A 17,337-nucleotide genomic window follows, 5' to 3' on the forward strand; every position below is an offset into this window, starting at 1 on the left:
GGGGATGTGATTTTGGGTGACAACAGTCTGTAATGTTGCTGAATCACACTGCCACTGTGTGCCATAACTGCCATGGACAATGAGGGTGGACTCCTCCAGATACACCTGAGCTCCACCACCTGACAGACAGCACACCAGCCCTCCTGCCCTGGAAGACAGCTAGGATGGGTAGAACCCACAGCCATGGACTAAATGAACTCAACAGGTATTTTGGAAGGGCAGCCATTGGCTGTGGAAATGACATGACGAAGACGGTATGGAATAACGGGTGGATAATGTCCTTGTTCCAGCCAGGAGAGGGTTAATTTTTGCAGTAGCCAGGAGGGACATGGCCCTGAGGTTACTCTAGACTACCTCATGTCACTGCTGGGGGTGGGGAGGATGGTCCCTCCCAGGCTGGGTGGGGTGTGAGGGGGTCTGGGTTTTGCCGGTATGTGAATCATTCACCATTCTTGTACCCCCTGTCATTAATACAGTTGCTGTTACTGTTTCCAAACCTCATTGCTGTTTCCAGTAAGTTGTTCTTATCTCAACCCCTGATCTTCACCTTTTTGTCTCCAGTTCTCTCTCCAGCCCACCACAGGGGAGGGGGAGTGAGTGTGTTTGGAGTGTTTCAGTGGGAACACTGAATTGGGGAATACCATTCTTAAGCCACGACAACCAGACTAGCTGTAAGTGCCACAGAAGCATCTGGGAAGTGTAGTGGTATGTGCAAATTGATGAAAAAATGGTCATTTGTATCCAAACCTTATGAAAGGTTTTTCCCAGAGAGCCTGGCTGACACTGACTTCACATCTTATCCCTGATGACCTGTGACAGCTCAAGGCAGAATCATACCTGTCTGGAGGCACCTCCCAGGCACCCACAACAGGCACCACTCCAAAAACCTGAGCATGCACTTCCAAACTCATAAAATCCTGCAGTAAGACTCAGCTTTGATCTGCACGGTCCTTGTGCTTCTAACCTCAAGTACTTCATGGTTGGCTTGTGATTCTGCTCCCATGAACGATGCTGCCTGCTCACAATTCCTCTGTTCAAAACCAATCCAAGCAAGAAAGGACACAGATGATGCTCTCCAGAGGTAAATTTTTGCATTATATTAATAAAATAATAGGTATTTAAGGCTCCTACTAAAGTAAAACCTAAACAAAACTTCTGAAATGCCTCAGCTGAGGTACAATTTGTATTTTCACTAATAACATCAATCTTTCTGACAGAATTCAAAGCCACCAGGAATTTCACGGCACTGAGAACTTTCTCAAGTGTCTCCTGTTATCCTCACTGTTTGCACCCAGAGGAAAACCTGTATTTTCGAAAAACTGCTCTTAGAGGCTGTCACAAACTTGAAGGCTACGATATAATTTTCTATTAGACTAAGATAAAACACAAGGATTTTGGGTGCTCCACTGAGTGAAGTAATAAAGAGACCAGTTGAACCCAAATGGCTGAACTCCAGTTCCCAGGCTTTCCTCCCACCACAAAAGCCAGTTTCAGATCTTGGACTTGGCACCCAGTCCCCATGTAGCTCTATTCAAAAATAATCCCTGTTTAAAATAAAATATCTTGAAGGTCTGCGATAGCAGCAAGACCCTGAAGTGTTATGACAATCTCCTGGTTTGGCACACCCTATATTTGCTGATCCATGGGACTTCTCCAGCCTTCTTTTAGAAGAAGAGATTTTGCAGCATTCCACTGAAACAAAGCAAGCCTACAGTTAGTTCCTTGGCTGTTTCACACCTTGCCCTACGCTGGACTAGCTCCCAACCCTCTCCTGCTGCTCAGCAAGGAGCAAAGCCTTTCCCACCCTGCCACCAGGTACACCCTTCTCCTTCCTCTTATGCTGCTTCATTAACTCCAGCATTTTCCTGGAACCCACCTCTTCTTCCTGCCCACGGCCCAGCAGAGCCCCTGTCAGGGATGTGAGCGCTGCACACACTCCCTGCTACAAAACCCAGCTCGATGACATTGACCATGGGGAGTTCACGTTTTTCTGGCATTCCAAAACATCAAATTCAGCAAAAAGAGCGACGGCAAAGTTATCACCACGAGCTTCCAGAAACAGATGCAATCAAAGCAAACATTACACTCAAAAGCAAGCAAGAATCCGGCATGGACCGCAACTCCCCCCCCGGAACAGAGGCGTATCACTTACTTCTGCTTGACCAGAGACCCCCACGCTTTTTTCTTACTCACTCGAGCTGTGAGACAACCAAAAAGCAGGGAGAAGAGTTCCTGCTGCAGCTCTCATTTTGTGGGTTAAATGCCATGCTCACAGGAACTGACCTCCCTCCCCCAGCTCACTTCCGACCACCGCTGCGGTTGGTGACTCAAAGCATGTAAATGTGGCAAACGCCCGTGGAGGAGCTGCACTCAGCACAACTCACAGGAGACTGCTGCTGGGTCTGAGTTTCAAACCATCTGAGAGGCAACACAGAGGATGTGGATGGTTTAGGACCCTGACTCTTTCTGAAGTAGAAAAGAGAAAGCTAGATCATGGAATCATAGATTCCCAGCATGGTTCGGATTGGAAAGGACCTTACACACCATCTTGCTCCAACTCCGCTGCTGTGGGCAGGGACACCTTCTACTAGCCCAGGTTGCTCCAAACCCCATCTGATCTGGCCTTGGACACTTCCAGGGATAGGGAATTCACAGCTTCTCTGGGCAACCTGGGCAAGGGCCTCACTACCCTCACAGGCAAGACTTTCTTCCTACCATCCAATCAAGACCTACCCTCTTCTAGTTTGAAGCCGTTCCCCTTTGTTCTGTCATTACATACCCTTCTAAAAAAATCCCTCTCCAGCTCTCTTGTAGGCCTCCTTCATCTCTTTAAAGGTTTCTTTTGCTTAGATACAGCTTGATATTAATGCAAGAACAGTCAGTGACAGCAGTGACATGTCATGGAAACAAAAAAAAACCCCAGTTCTCAGCACTCAAACTCTCAGACTGCTTCACAGTCCCTCTGGGAAACGAGGGGCCTCAAAAGTGACAACAAATATAATTCAGCCATTATGGGATGGAGTGGTTAAAAGATTTCCATCAAAAGTCTTGAAAGTATTTGATGCTCCTTCTTCCCCTCTCCTGCTCTCCCATCAGAATCCTGCATGGGAAGTGATGAAGGAAGAAGCAAAATGTGAAACTTTGAATGAACGCTGCATTTCAGGGCAGGCTGCATTCCCAGGAGCCACAAAGGAGCTGCTGCTTCGGGTTCTTATGGGAAAAACACAATGCTGGGATTTGGGATTTGGTGTACTTTTATCCTGTTCTGACTAATTTTAAATGCCTTAGGTGAGGATCCTTCCTTTAACAGATGTTTCTATAACATCTCGAGGGTCACTACAGAACGTCACTGTCCTAGTATCTTCCATAAACCTGCATCAAGATTTCCCACCTTTATCCTCATCAGATTCTCCTAAAGCATATTCCTGCAAGCTAATCCAAATCCAGGCTGTGCTTCACCACCACTGGCACACACCTTACATCTCTCATCGTTTGAGTCACAACAGGCAAAGGAGTTTTAAGCTCTGACTTCTGTTCTTCTCGAATAGGTTTTTTCATACAATCAGTAAAAAACTGCTTTACACACTCATTTCAGTGCAGTCTGTCTGTCATTACAACCTAGTTTTTATTGCCCTGTCCAGAACAGCACCTAATCCAGGTGCAATGCCACTCCAACACTCCTCTGCCTCTGGGACATTTCACACTTGATCCCACAGCCAGGGATTGCTCCACAAGTGCTTTAGAGAACCCATTACAGAATTTTAATGACTCTTTTAATTTCATATACTTTCATTTAAAGAATTAGCTTTTCACCAGACCTACACCAGCCCTTTCCTCACAGTCAGGAAAAGATTTCTGAGTGACCAAAATGAGGAGCTTCAACACCTAATTCTGTATTACAGCACTACTCGACATGGGTGTGTAAAACAAATTCTGCCAAGATCTTCATACTTATACCACAACAAGGTAAAGAAAACGCAAAACCACAAGCATGTCCCAGAAATCCTGCTGCTAGAAAGTCATTACATACAACCCCACACTGGGTCAAGATAAAAAAACCAAACAAAAACCCAAGCAGGCAGTCACTTCTAGTGTGTTCACCTAGTTTTAGGCTTTTTATGTTGCTCTGAATACAACTGGCCACCACATCACCCACGGGAAGTACAAAGCAAGGACCCTTACCAGGCCACTCAAATATCCCACATTCCCACTAGAGTGGCAGTGATAACTCCTGCTGGGATGTAATACAGGATCAACTCAACTTGAAAATTTAAACACCCTTCCAGGACAAAAAGGCAGAATCTATCATTAACTGCATGGAAGGTCATCTTTCCCTAGTAAAAAAGTAAAGTGATATTTATTATTTTATTGTTATTTTGTAGCAGGCTGCCAACCAATTCTTGCCATAAATGAGGCAAGGGGAAAAACACAGCAGCTGAATGGGGAAATGACCAGCTCCCAACCCTGGTGATTCCAAGGAGCCTTGGAAGCAACAACCAGAAAAAACACACTGAGAACAGAATAAAAAGTCACTTAAAAGGTAAATGAGAAACAAACCAAAGTAAAGCACCACAGAATACACTCTCCTCTAGGACTAAAAATGGGCACAATACAGCCCCGAAACAAAAATATTTTCTTTTCTTGTACGAAACAGAACGTGGTACTGCAGTTAGCAAGCACTTACCTTTGGCTCCTGAGGTTATTGGTAACAGTTAAAAAAAAAAAGCTCTTACTTTTTAACCCAAACTGAGCCCTCTGTTAACATCCAGAGGGACCCTGAGGACACGGCAGCCCTGCACAGCCCCAGCCTGGTCACAGGAGTCAGCCCCAAATGACAGGGTTGTACCCAAAGCTCTCTGTAGGAAGGCACTCAGCTCATCCAGGCTGGCACCAGGGACAGGTCCAACCTCACCATCTCCTGCAGAGAAGGAGGGACTAGCTCCTCGCTGGGGAAGCAGCTCCTTGCTGTACACCACTGTTATCCAGCACTGGATGGATGCAAGTCCTGAGAGTGGAAAACTCCACTTAACCTCTTGGTTAATAAATTTCTAAGTGATTATAATTTAAACTCTGCTGGAGCACAGACGAGGACTGATGGATTTTTGGGGGTTGGGCTATTTCTTTAAGAAGTCATATATGTTCTCTCATGTGGTTTAACACAAATACAATAATTTCTAGCTCTGTATCTGCAGTGCTACTATGAGTGTGACAACCTACACAATGACCTGACCAATACAAGGTTAAATAGTGTGCTTCTCCAAGTTATCACAGAATGCTTGTGGAAAAGACCTCTAAGATCAACAAGTTGAACTGTCAACGCCCCCAACCCCCACGTTCACCACTAAACAAAGTCCCAAAGTGTCACATTTTTTTTGAACACTTCCAGGGATGGTGATTCCACCACTGCCCTGGGCAGCCTGTGCCATGGCTTGACCACTGCAGAGGTTTGGTTTAGGCCTTTTCCTGGCAACCACGTCGAAACTAAGGAAGCACTCATATCCCAAAATTCCATTCTATTCTTTACGTAAGCAGAAATATAAATAGAAGGGGGGAGGAAGTTGGAAGGTAGATCTCTTCCAGTGGAGTTGGAGAAAGCAAAGCAACCTATCTGCAGATGGGTTTCTCGTGTGGGAGTGCAAGCCTGTGAGTTTTTTGAGAGGCTGTTGCTTCTTCCCAGTTTGAGGGGAGAGATCTGGTGGTGTGGACTCTACTTTCTTAAGGAGAGTATTAAGATTTTGTTTTGCTAGTTCTTTATTGGTCACGTATATCTGGTTTTTTCTAGGGTTTTTTTGGGGGGGGTTGGGATTCTCTTTCTTATATGTATATAGTTTTTGTAACTGTATATAAGTGTAAATATATATACTGCTTTGGTTCTGTTATTTTGGGTTTTTTGGTAGTTTTTTCCCCCCTCCCTTTCCTTCTCCATAAGGAGGGAATAATAAGGGAGGGGGGAAGCCTTTTGCTGTGGTCTTGAGCACTTGGCAGGGAGCCAAGTCCAAACTTCCACAACCACCCTTTCAATGAAGAAATTTTCCCTAATACCCAAACTAAACCTCCCCTGGCACTAAGTGAGGCTGTTTCCTCTCATCCTGTCACCTGCTACCTGGGAGAAGAGACTGACACCCACCTAAGTGGCAACTCTCAAGCTCTTTCATGCTTGTTCTCTGACAAACTTGTACCAAAGTTATTCTTTTTATTTTGCTTGTATTTGTATCAGTCTGGCCCTAGGTTTCCTCTCTCAGCTGAGTTGGACACAGGTGCCCAGCAGTAACCTTTGCAACAGCATTTCTGTCACATCTCAGAATCTGGACATAACTCACAGATCTGGTCATAAACTCTGGCAATACAATTTCAAGCCTCTAGTGACATTCATGCAAGGCACACAGGAAACAGACTTCCAATCTGAAAAAACATTCTCTCTCAGCCTAGTGTTGTAGATTGTTTAGTGATAAGTAAATTCCTGAATTTAGCTATAGTTTTCTCAATATTTACACTCAGCACACTCTTCATAAAGGCACAGAGGGGGGATACTGAACAGCAGCTCCCTGTACCTGGAAGGCAGTTACAAACTTCTGTGATTTAACAAAGTAAAATGGACAGGCTTTGAAAAGCTCATTCTTTGGGAGGAAGCATTTAGCTGACTCTCCCCACCCCCCAATGGCATAATTTAATTACTCCAGGCTAAAACAATCAGCACAGTAACTTTCTGTGACACCAAGATCAAAGGTAGAATAGAAACCCCCCCCCGAGATTCTTCCATCTCGTAAGGAAAGCAGGTTAAATGACATATAAAGACTGAGGCATAAAGAGTCACAAAGTAAAGGAGAAGGAGCCTGGGGCAGATGTCAGCCAGTCTGACACTGCAGGTGACAAAAGCCCTGCCAGAATGCTGCTCACAGTGCACATCAGGAGATTCAGCCATCAGACAGGGCTGTCACACACTGTTCCTCTGCAAGAGAAAGGAAGGCAAGAAGAGAGGAGCAGCCAGACTCATCTCTTTAGTGCAGACAAGTCTTGCCCTACTTTTGTGTTCTGAAATGCAAAGGAACTTGTTTAACTTCAGCGCCAGATTTCAAGACTTAGTTTCTGAAGCAGTCAAGGTCCAGATGTCAAAGTCCAGCTCAAGTTGTTGCAGGTGCCTAATTTAGAAGAGGGAAGGAGAACTGGATTTTCATTCCCATATTTCATTACAATTAACACGAAACCCGGAATTCATTAATTCGTAAGACCTTCTTTTGCTTTGTGTTTCCCTTTTGCAAAAATTTTAACTGAAGATGGAAGATAATGGCCCCTTCTCCCTAATTTATTCCTGATTTCAGGATTGAGTATTGGCCAGATAACGTGCCCAGACAAAAAATTAAGGTAAGCACATGACACAGACTAGAACACTGTCTGGGGAAATCTCATTTACAGCCAAGCATTTCTCATCATAATTTTACCCTCACACTTCTTGTTCTAGCCAGGTGATCACAAGCAGGGGCATTTCTCTGACTCACAGGTTGAGCCCTGCACACCACCACTGTGGGGTCCTTGAGCACAGCACCAGCGTTTCAACTTACCTTTCCCTCCCTCTGCCTCCTCCCCATCCAAACTGGCTTCTCATCTCATTTTTTCTGGTTATTAACTCAGTTTAGCTCTGGTCTCCAGGTTTAGCCTGGCTGCCTCCTGCATGACATGGGGATGCTCAGCCAGGGTCAGCATGGTGTCCCAGAAGGGAACACCCCACACAGAACAGTCTGATTCCTATGCAGTGTCCCCAGGGATCAGCCAAAAGGCCACTGAGCATGAGGTGCAGTGTGCAGCTGCAACTGTAAATGCATTCTCACCATGGATTTCCTAAGTTCAAGCTATTATTTTGTCTATCTGACAACCCCAGACAAGCCCTCAGTGATGCCAGACGTCTGCAACACAGTCTCTCCTCTAAGATGCACACGCTGGGCCCCCATGAAGGGATGCAGGCAGAATCCTTATTCAGCATTCCTGAGAATTTCCTCTGATGATGCAGAGAGCCTGCTTTTTTCCTTTTCCCTTGACAAGTAACAGGTTTTCCATTATGATGAAAGAATCCTAATTTAATATTTACACTGATTATGCAAAGCAAAGAACATATTTCAGGCTAATAACACAGCTGGGACTTCACATCTGCACTGCTTTAACACAGAAATTGCAACACAGAACAATCCATTACTGTAAAAACTCAAAGAGATTTATATCACAAACAAATAATCACAGCCAAGGCCATTTCAATTTGTTCCTTTCAGGTTACCTGCAGCTTGATGATTTACTCTTGGGATTCTCTCCCAAGAACAAAGAGAAAGATGGCAGATCTCCAATTCACAGAATTGGGAAGGGACAGGGAAGAAAAAGAGGGAAAAGAATTATACTGCCCTCCTTCCAGTGATTTAACAGCTAAAGAGGTGAGAAACAGTCCAATCTAGTCCTATGACTGAGATTCCATCCTTCATTCAAAACCATGTCATAAAAAAGGCTTCACGTGCTTCACTTCTCCTTTTACTAGAAGCTTATTAAATTGTTTTTGCTAATGACAAAAGCAGCATGCAAGGATCTCTCACTGCTCAGTTGATGTGCTTGTGCATCTTCTTAATGGCACACACTGCAACGTGAAAAACCTCATTTAACCAGCAAGGAGAGTAAAAATTATCCTCCACTTAAGATTTAATGGCAATATAATGCATATCCAACAGTGTCCCAACAACTGGCTTTCTCTTATAATCTTCAATTGTTTTATTAGTTTTAGTAAACCAATAATTAGCCTCTACTCATTTAAAAGCCTTTATTTAGGTACTAAATAAAAGTATGTAAAACCAGCTCAGGTTCTGTGCTACAGAAGTGAACTCTGCAGGGCAGGACTATCTTTTCTGTGTGACCACAACGTGCTGTCACTCCACACTGCAGAAGTCAAGAAAATTCAACTTCATTACTGAAAAGCACAGTGGGTATTTTTATACTGTTTTGACAGCAGAGCTGCACATTTAAAAATCCAGAGCAATTTCACAATAATCACTAAAAGAAAACATATTTCAGCTCTCTAGTGTGGCTGAGTAACTCCCTGCTTGAAGTTTAAGGCTTTTACAGAAAAGGACCAAGCCACAGAGTCTTTGAGGTTGGAAGGGGCTTGGGAAGATCACCCAGTCCAATCCCTCTGTTCAAAGCAGAGCAGATCAGGCTGCTCAGAACCTGGTTTGACCAGCTCCAAGCATGGACAAACATATTACTATATGACATCTATAATAATCCCTCCCCCCATTTAATACAAATGTAACAAAAGAACAATGTAAATTCTCAATAAATAAGGTTCTCAGCAGTAAGAAACCCCTTTTTTGAGCAAAGGAAGCAGAAAAAACACTTTATTTCTGACTGATGAGGCCAAACACGGGTAGGAACTGCAGAGGAGCAGACAGGTTGCTGTGGTCCCTCGGCTGCACAGACTGGATGATCAGGTGCCACGTGGGGCCACGGCAGCAGTCACAGTTTGGAGAAGCCTTTGAGAGCCTGGACAGCACTGAGAGGCTGAAAGCAAAAGCATCCCTAGTCCTGTGCCATTTCCTGATGCCTTCCTCATGTTGGAAATATCCAACAAAGCAATCCCACAGAGCAACTGCAAAGTCAGTGCAAGCAAGGGAAGCTGTGGAGGGGTCCAGCCATGGCGAGTGGATGCTTTTTGGAGACTTTAAGCAGCGTATGATGAGGACCAAAGGTCCACAGGCCACTGTAGTGGCTTCTCAGCTGACTATAGAACAGTCTTTACCCCATCTCTGCAGCCCCAGTCTCTGCACCTGCTCCACCAGACCCACACACCCAGGTTATCACCCCCAGGTTATCCCACAGCTGCTCCTGAGGTCAAACTCCACGTCACTGCCAACTCTGAGGGGACACACGAGCACAGTCTGTGCTCTGCAGATGGAGCAGCTGAGAGCAAAGCATGATTTCCCTTGCACGACCATCTCCTTAGCCTAAATCAATGCTTCCTCACTCTAGGATCCACAGCCTCCAAGGTCCAAAGTGAGAGCAAGAAAAAGAACCTGGAAAAGGTTAAAGGTGTCCATGAGAACCACACGCAGATAAATGAAGTGAAGAGACAGAAAAGCACTGAACTGGCTCCACTATTTCAGACCCCAGAGCGGACAAAGAATAGGATAAAGCATCCTTTATATTTATTTCAGTCTGGCAAGCTCCAAAGAAAGTAACACCAGCTCAAATGCCTGCAAATAGAGTACAAAGGAAAGCTGCAGTAAAAGGAACTAATATTAGTTTTCCAACAAAACTTCAGTTAATTCCTTGTATCTGTAGCAGCCGTTTCATCTCTCCTGTTATCTGTAATTGTACTTTCATCCAATCCATCATCACTAGATGTGAAAACAAGGACGTTTTGCAAGCACTCAGGTTATTATTTGGGACAACAGTTATAAATCACAACACAATCCTTGTGACTGACTGCTCAATCTTCATTCTGAAGACAAAACATATCACACTTCATAATTGCATTGCTCTGCCAGCAATGATTTTAAAGAAATTTTTAAGCAATTGGAAGCTCAAGCTGAACATAAAACAGGTAACCTTTTCAGAATCAGACCATTAACCCTAAATATGCATTCAGATTGATGCTGTGAAAATAAACATTTTCCCTCCCTTAGGTGACAGCTTTCAATTCTGAAGTAAACTAAGAGAGAATTGGGTCTATCATTACATGAAATGCAACTGGCAACTAGCACTTTCAAATATAAATGTATAGCTAAGAGGAATAATTACAAACCATGTTACTTGCACAGGAGATGTCTGAATATTTGTGTTTAAAATGTTATTGCATAAAACAGCACATATGACAGTCACTGTCTCAATAATCACTGGTTTCCATGAAATTTCTGAATCATTAGTCCATATTATTCTTTTATTGATGGAGAAATCTCAGTGCATACAATGCATGCTTGCTGGTAAAGCTGCATTATTGAGGAAGGATGACTGGAGGGATTAAATAAAAAAAGCCACTACAGAAATTTACATGCTGTTAAGAAAAATGCAAAGAATTTTCACTGTAGAAAAAAAACTAAAAGAAAATATCATTACAAGATTATTTCAGATAATGAATGACTCTTGTAATGAATTTAGAATCCTGAGCTCTTACAATCATAAGAGTATCAAAATCACCATATGCAATGAAAGCATATTTTAGTTATATCATCGCGATCCAATCAATCACAGGTTGTGGATAAATGATTTTTGTTTGGTTTGAGTTTTTTCAGATATATTAGGATATATTGGCTTCAGTGAGCTTTAACTGCTGCCAAGGTCAGGTCACAAGGAGATGAACAAGACACCTTTTCAGAGAAGTGAGAACTGGAGTTAGCATCAATCAATAAACAATAAAATAGGAACACTAGTACATCTCCAGATTCCCTGGGATACTTGGTGCTTCCTTGGCAGCACACTGCTCAGTGTCAGCAGATACCACCAGCCCTCTCAAAAAAGAAAAGAAACAAACAAACAAACCCCAAGGGTGTGCACACCTGAATTGCAGTAAAGTCTGACCATGCCTTGATGCTCCAGCCCACCCTGCTCCACTCTGTGAGTGACCAGTGGACACCAACTCATCGGTGCCCATCCACTGTGACACCAACTGGCCACACAGTCCCCACCTGTGGCACTGAGGTTGCCTTCTGCACGTGATGGGCAACCCCTCAAAACACATGGCGACTGTCATCACACGAAGTTGCAGCTCCAAAGGCACCTTAAACCACGTTAATCCTGCTCAGAGACAAACAAAGGCTACTCAGGAGATGCTGAAAGCCCAGGTGTCATCCCCCCATATCCAAATCTGGCATTCATAAATATATGCAAAGCCTGCACCCAGCAATGTCTCCTCACCTGCCCCTCCTCAGAAAACCCAAGCAGGGAGGCTGAAGCTGCTGGTAATTTCTAGGTTAAGCCAAGCACAGGGCCCAGTGCCCACAGCCCAGCTGTCCCTCCCACCACGTGCTGTGGGACCATCCCACCTCAATCCTCGGCCTTCCTGCACACAACCCACAGAGACACCCTCAGAGGGACCAGCCCTGATCTCAACTTTCCTTGGCTGAAGCTGTGCCCTCAGAATGGGAATGCTCTGCTCGGGTTTTATGATGGACGGTGGCAGAGGAAAAACCACACCTGTCGAGCAAAATAATTGTTTAGTGGTGGTTTTTAACTGAAAAGCTCTTTTGTTCTAATGGTCAGGAAGAATCTTGTGTTTTGTTCACTGCAAGATGCACAGTTATAGAATCACAGGATGGCTTGAGTTGGAAGGGACCATGAAGACTATCTCGTTCCAACCCCCTGCCATGGGCAGGGTCACCTTCCACCAGACCAGGCTGCCCCAAGCCCCACCCAACCTGGCCTTGTGACAAAACCACCAGAATAAAACTAGAAACAAATGGAAAATTCAAGCTAATCTGTCCAGGTGTCTGGTCACAGATTATTTCTTCTTCACAGAGTATTTCCTCTTCTCTGCCTGCCCAGATATGTGAGTGCAACTCCTACAGCCCTATTTTCCCAACCCAGTATCTACAAAAAACATTCTTCAACTGAAGAGATCCCTCTTCCTCCTCACAGAGCAGCCAGTCTGGGATTCTCAGATGTTTTTAAATGACATGTACATAACTGTAAGATTACTAAAACGTGTACTGGGTAGTCACCAAATTAAACTTGTCAATGCAAAAAGAACCGAGGATTGACATGCAATGTTTGTTACCCTAAGCCAGTCACACATTCTTTGTATCAAATGCAACTCCTTGTGGAAGATTAATGGAAGTAGTAGTTACTTAATGGAATGTAGTAGTCTTTAGCTGGGCATCTTGTGCTCTATGCCTTTCTCAACATAAACCTGCTGCATGGCACATGCCTTTTTGTGTACATTGAATTTAAACTGTAATTACATTTAACAACTGTATCAGGGGTTAATCATGCTGATACTTTTGGTCTGTGTTTGGCCTGGCCACCTGTGACAGTTTTACTCTTTCCCTGCCAAGTTATGGGAAAGCAACATAAAATTCCAACCCACTCAGAGATCTGTTGGAAATACAGATGATAACGTTAAATTAAATTGCTGGGTTGTGGCATTTGAAAAAAAATAAATTTTTAAACGACGACAAGAAAAACCAACTAACCAAACAAAAATCACCTGAAAGGCAGATTGTAGGGTTCATAATGACTGCGCCTGAAGTGGCAAAGGTTGTGAAATCAAGCAGTTTTGGTGTTCAAAGAGAATGCAAACGAATCCATTAAGAGACACCACCATCTGGGCATCAGGGCCCAGGCACAGCGGGGCAGGAGCTGCTCTCTCCCCAGGGACAGACACCACACTGCAAACCCATTATCACTTAGATCACACCATGACATTTTAGAGACAGATAAAACACTAGAAAGCCCTGCCCTCCGGAATCACAGCCCAAGAGGACACAGCAAAGCCGCGCAAGCAGAACTTGAACCAGCCTTTCTGAGAGATCCCAAACATAGCCCAAACACACTGCACCCCATCCCCTCGGCAAAGGGGCTGCAGCCAGCACCGAGGACACAGTCAGGACACTAATTTCTGCCTTGGCTCACTCATTCTGCAACACAAAGAGCCTGGGCTGTCCTGGGAGGGAAGCACAGATCCACAAGGATAGCGCTGGGCCTCCCTGGGGTGTGGCAGGAAAAGCAGGGAGTAAGGAATCTAGAAATTTATTCTAGCTTGAATTTTTTTCTTTATGTCTAATTTTTCCTTGTTCAATGAAAGAAGGAGACCAGTAAGTAGGGAACTCTCTAGAACAAGCAGATGATGCTTGGAAACAGTACAAAAAGTTAATAACTGTGAGTTATAACAGGATATTGAACTGAGGAAAGGGAAGGCCAAGCTGTGACTCACATAGGAGCACTAGTAGGTAAGAACCAACAACAACATGAAATACTCTGCTCCTGTTTAACCTTCTTTGATGATCTTTATTTTCCCTTGCAAAATGGCTGCAGAAATTAGTACTTTATTTTGCCTACGGGTGGCACTTTGCACCCTTTCAGAGCTGCAGTCACCCCAGGGTGGCACCAGCTAGTGAGCACCAAATATAATTTTTTCATTGCATTTTCATTAGATACAAATCCATATTCCACCTGACACTGCACCATAAGATGGGTATCAGCAACAAGTGTTCCAGAGGTCAGCAAGCAATGGGAAGAAATGCCTATAAACATTTAACACCAAGAAAAAAAACCTGTCTTGCTTCTCCCTCTGATGCCAATTCCAGGCAGGAGGGATGGCTGGCAGCACCAAGAATTGTGCTTAACTGGGCACCCCCAGTTACTGCAGCTGAGCAAATGACTGCCTCCTCCTCAGACCTACCAGCACTGCCTTTGTGATCAGAGACAAGAAGAAACCTCAAACTGACACATTTTAGCTCAAAACTGGGGCAGGTTGAGCGCTCGCATTTTAACGACTGAGGATCTGAGCTGAGCTACGGTGACTTACTGTTCTGGCACATTTTGACTGCAAAGAGTTGCATTCCTGCATCCTTACTAGGTTAAAATTCTTATTTTGGTTTAGTGCATCCCTTAATTTAGGACAAATAAAAAAAAAAAAAAAGAGAAAAAAAAATTAAACACCCCTATTCCCCCCACAACTTCAACAGAAACATATCAAAGGCCAGTACTGGTTCCTTCACTACTCCCAAGTCAATTAACATTTTCAGGCTACCTGAGAACAGGTCCAGGCTCTAAGAGCACAAATGGATTCTGTATCTTGCACTGCAGAAGCTGCATTTAATTCTCCTTTCTCACTTGACTCAGAGGTTTAAGTTGCGGGGGATGGTGGTGGTGGTGCAAATAACTCTGAGAGATTTTTCAAATGTTCAGCTTTCCAATAAAAACGGAAATTTCTTTTAAAGAACTTAACACAGCGAAGTCCCATTAAGCAAAAATAAAACTCCCACAAGCAGCACTCATCCAGAATCAAGTAAGAATTAACACTTCACTGTTCCTAAACCAGATTTACTTTGCAGGCAAGGGATAAGGGAGCAGATCCGATTAGGCAAGACAACAAAACAAGATGGCTTGGCAGAAAGGTATTCATAAATAATTCAGGCCCTAATCTTTGGCTATTAAACCATAAAGGGTAATGGTAAAATTGGTTTAATGATTTTGCACCTGTCACACAACCATTTACATGCATTTCTTAGATGAACAAACTGCTAAAGTTGTTTATATCAGAAAACATGTCTGGGTATGCTCATTAGTTATAAACCCAAAACCCCATTTTATATGAGCATTCACCTCATTTGTCACCACCAGAATAAATCTGTGTGCTGGGTTCATTGCTGCTGTTAGTGTGGTTTAAATTCTGCGTGTGCATATGCATCTATACACTTATTTGATACCTACACATTGCCCCAGTCTAACATAAATCAACTCCCAAACTCGTCCCAGCACATAGTTTACTTCAGCACAGTCCCATCACTGATTTCCCACCTTGCCAACACTTGTGCAGCACAAAATGATGAACAGAGACACTGAAATTGGTAAAACTCTTGAGGGCTGCAGGACTGCAGGCTGAGTTTTAATTAGCTTGTTTTTGTTTGTTTATTTTTACAGAACAACATGATGAATTTTTCTTTTGTCTTTTAATATCAAGGAAGAAACAGGCTAGTACTCATATTCACTATGGGTAATTATCTCCAAAGGCTGAGCTCCTCTTCCTGCATAATGCTTTCAAAGGGAGACAGGCAAATTACAGCAGATAGGATCAGTACCATTCACAATGCCATATTTTGCAGAAGCTATTTATTCTTTGCTTTGTCCCTAACAATGCTTTAAACCAATTGCTGATTTGTTTGGATAATTAACATCCAAAATCCAATTTTTCACAGCTGAACTGAAGTGAGTTTGAGTCCCAGAGATTGCAGCTATTCATCAGCAGACAGCCCTCACTGGGCAGACACTGCAGACAATGTAATTACCAAGCTTGGAAGGGATGTAATGTACACCCCCAAAGAAAGTATTAATAGTGGGATGAGCAGTGAAGGATAAACAAGAAAGCAGTATTTTATCATTGCCTGAAAAAACAGTACTCTTGCAAGATCTAATTGCCTAGCTGTGTTGAGAAACAGTTAAGTACTTGAGTGAAAAACTCATGAAGGCAGCTGGGTCATCCAGAGCTTAATAAAACCACGTGAACTCTGGTATCCTCAAGTGGCATCACTAGTCCACTCACTCAGGTCAGTCTAATTTTCATTATTATTATTATTACAAGTCATCATGGCTGGGCTTCGTGAACGAAGATTTGGGGAGGGCTCTACCCATGTTTGTTACAAACACGCTGGTGGCTAAAGAGGCCAATTCGAGGCACGTCTGGTTGCAAAAGGCACAGCAGAAAGACTCCTTAGGTGGGAAATTCTGCAAGGCACAAATCTTTCTGCGTTGTCTTTTCTCCTCAAGGGTGATCCTGCTGCGTTCTCAAAGGCAGCAGCAGCGTTATAGATGGGGTGTGTCCAGACCTCCCAATTGGAGGCCAGAGCAGACCAGTCATGGTGATCAGTATGGCCAAGGCTGAGATGTTGTTTCAGGCAGTCCTTGTATCTCCTCTTCGGGGCTCCTCTCTTGCAGCAGCCGGTGGCAAGTTCCCCATAAAGCAGGATCTTAGGGACCTGGTTGGTCCTTCATCCTGGAGACGTGCCCTGCCCAGCACAGCTGTGTTCTCAGCAACATGGCCTCAATACTTGTGACTGCTGCCTGTTCTAGAACAGATGTGTTGGTCACATCATCTGACCAGTGGATGTTTAGGATTGTACAGAGGCAGCGTTGATGGAAGCGTTCTAGGAGTCGCAGGTGGTGGCTGTAGATGACCCATGATTCGGATCCATATAAGAGAGCAGACAGCACTATGGCTCTGTAAACACTGATCTTAGTGCTTTTCTTCAAGTGTTTATTACGCCAAACCCTTTTATGGAGTTTTCCAAAAGCTCTCGATGCCTTTGCCAACCTGTTGTCTGTCTCTCTGTCAATCTCACCATCCGAGGAGATGAGGCTGCCTGGGTAATTAAACTGCTGGGCTGATTTGAGCTCTGATTGGCCAATGGTGATATGGGGATGAAGGAAGACTTCCTGAGGTGCAGGTTGATAGAGAACTTCTGTCTTCTTCAAGCTGACTTCCAGCCCAAAGAGCTCAGCAGCCTCAGCAAGGCAGGATGTTAAACGCTGCAGAGCTGCTTCTGTGTGGGCAGCAAGGGCGGCGTCATCAGCATAAAGCAGCTCCCAGACAAGATGGTTTAAGGTCTTGGTGTGGGCCTTCAGTCACCTTGGGTTGAAAAGGCTTCCATCAGT

At 44.0% G+C, this 17,337-nt stretch overlaps 1 protein-coding gene across 10 annotated transcripts in view; it reads right to left on the reverse strand.

Annotated features, from left to right (window-relative positions):
- The window catches only part of FGD3 (FYVE, RhoGEF and PH domain containing 3), a 109,154-nt gene that overhangs the window by 54,188 nt on the left and 37,629 nt on the right, over positions 1-17,337 (reverse strand). The window contains exon 1 of one of the 10 annotated variants that reach the window (XM_064668126.1): positions 4,685-4,955. The exons of the other annotated variants lie outside the window; for them this stretch is intronic. The gene's annotated coding sequence lies outside the window, so the exon portion shown is untranslated. Of the gene's footprint in view, positions 1-4,684; positions 4,956-17,337 lie in introns of those variants that run through there. 10 annotated transcript variants of the gene reach the window in all.

This window comes from Pseudopipra pipra, chromosome 11 (assembly GCF_036250125.1).
Source record: "Pseudopipra pipra isolate bDixPip1 chromosome 11, bDixPip1.hap1, whole genome shotgun sequence".
Lineage (NCBI taxonomy): Eukaryota > Metazoa > Chordata > Aves > Passeriformes > Pipridae > Pseudopipra > Pseudopipra pipra.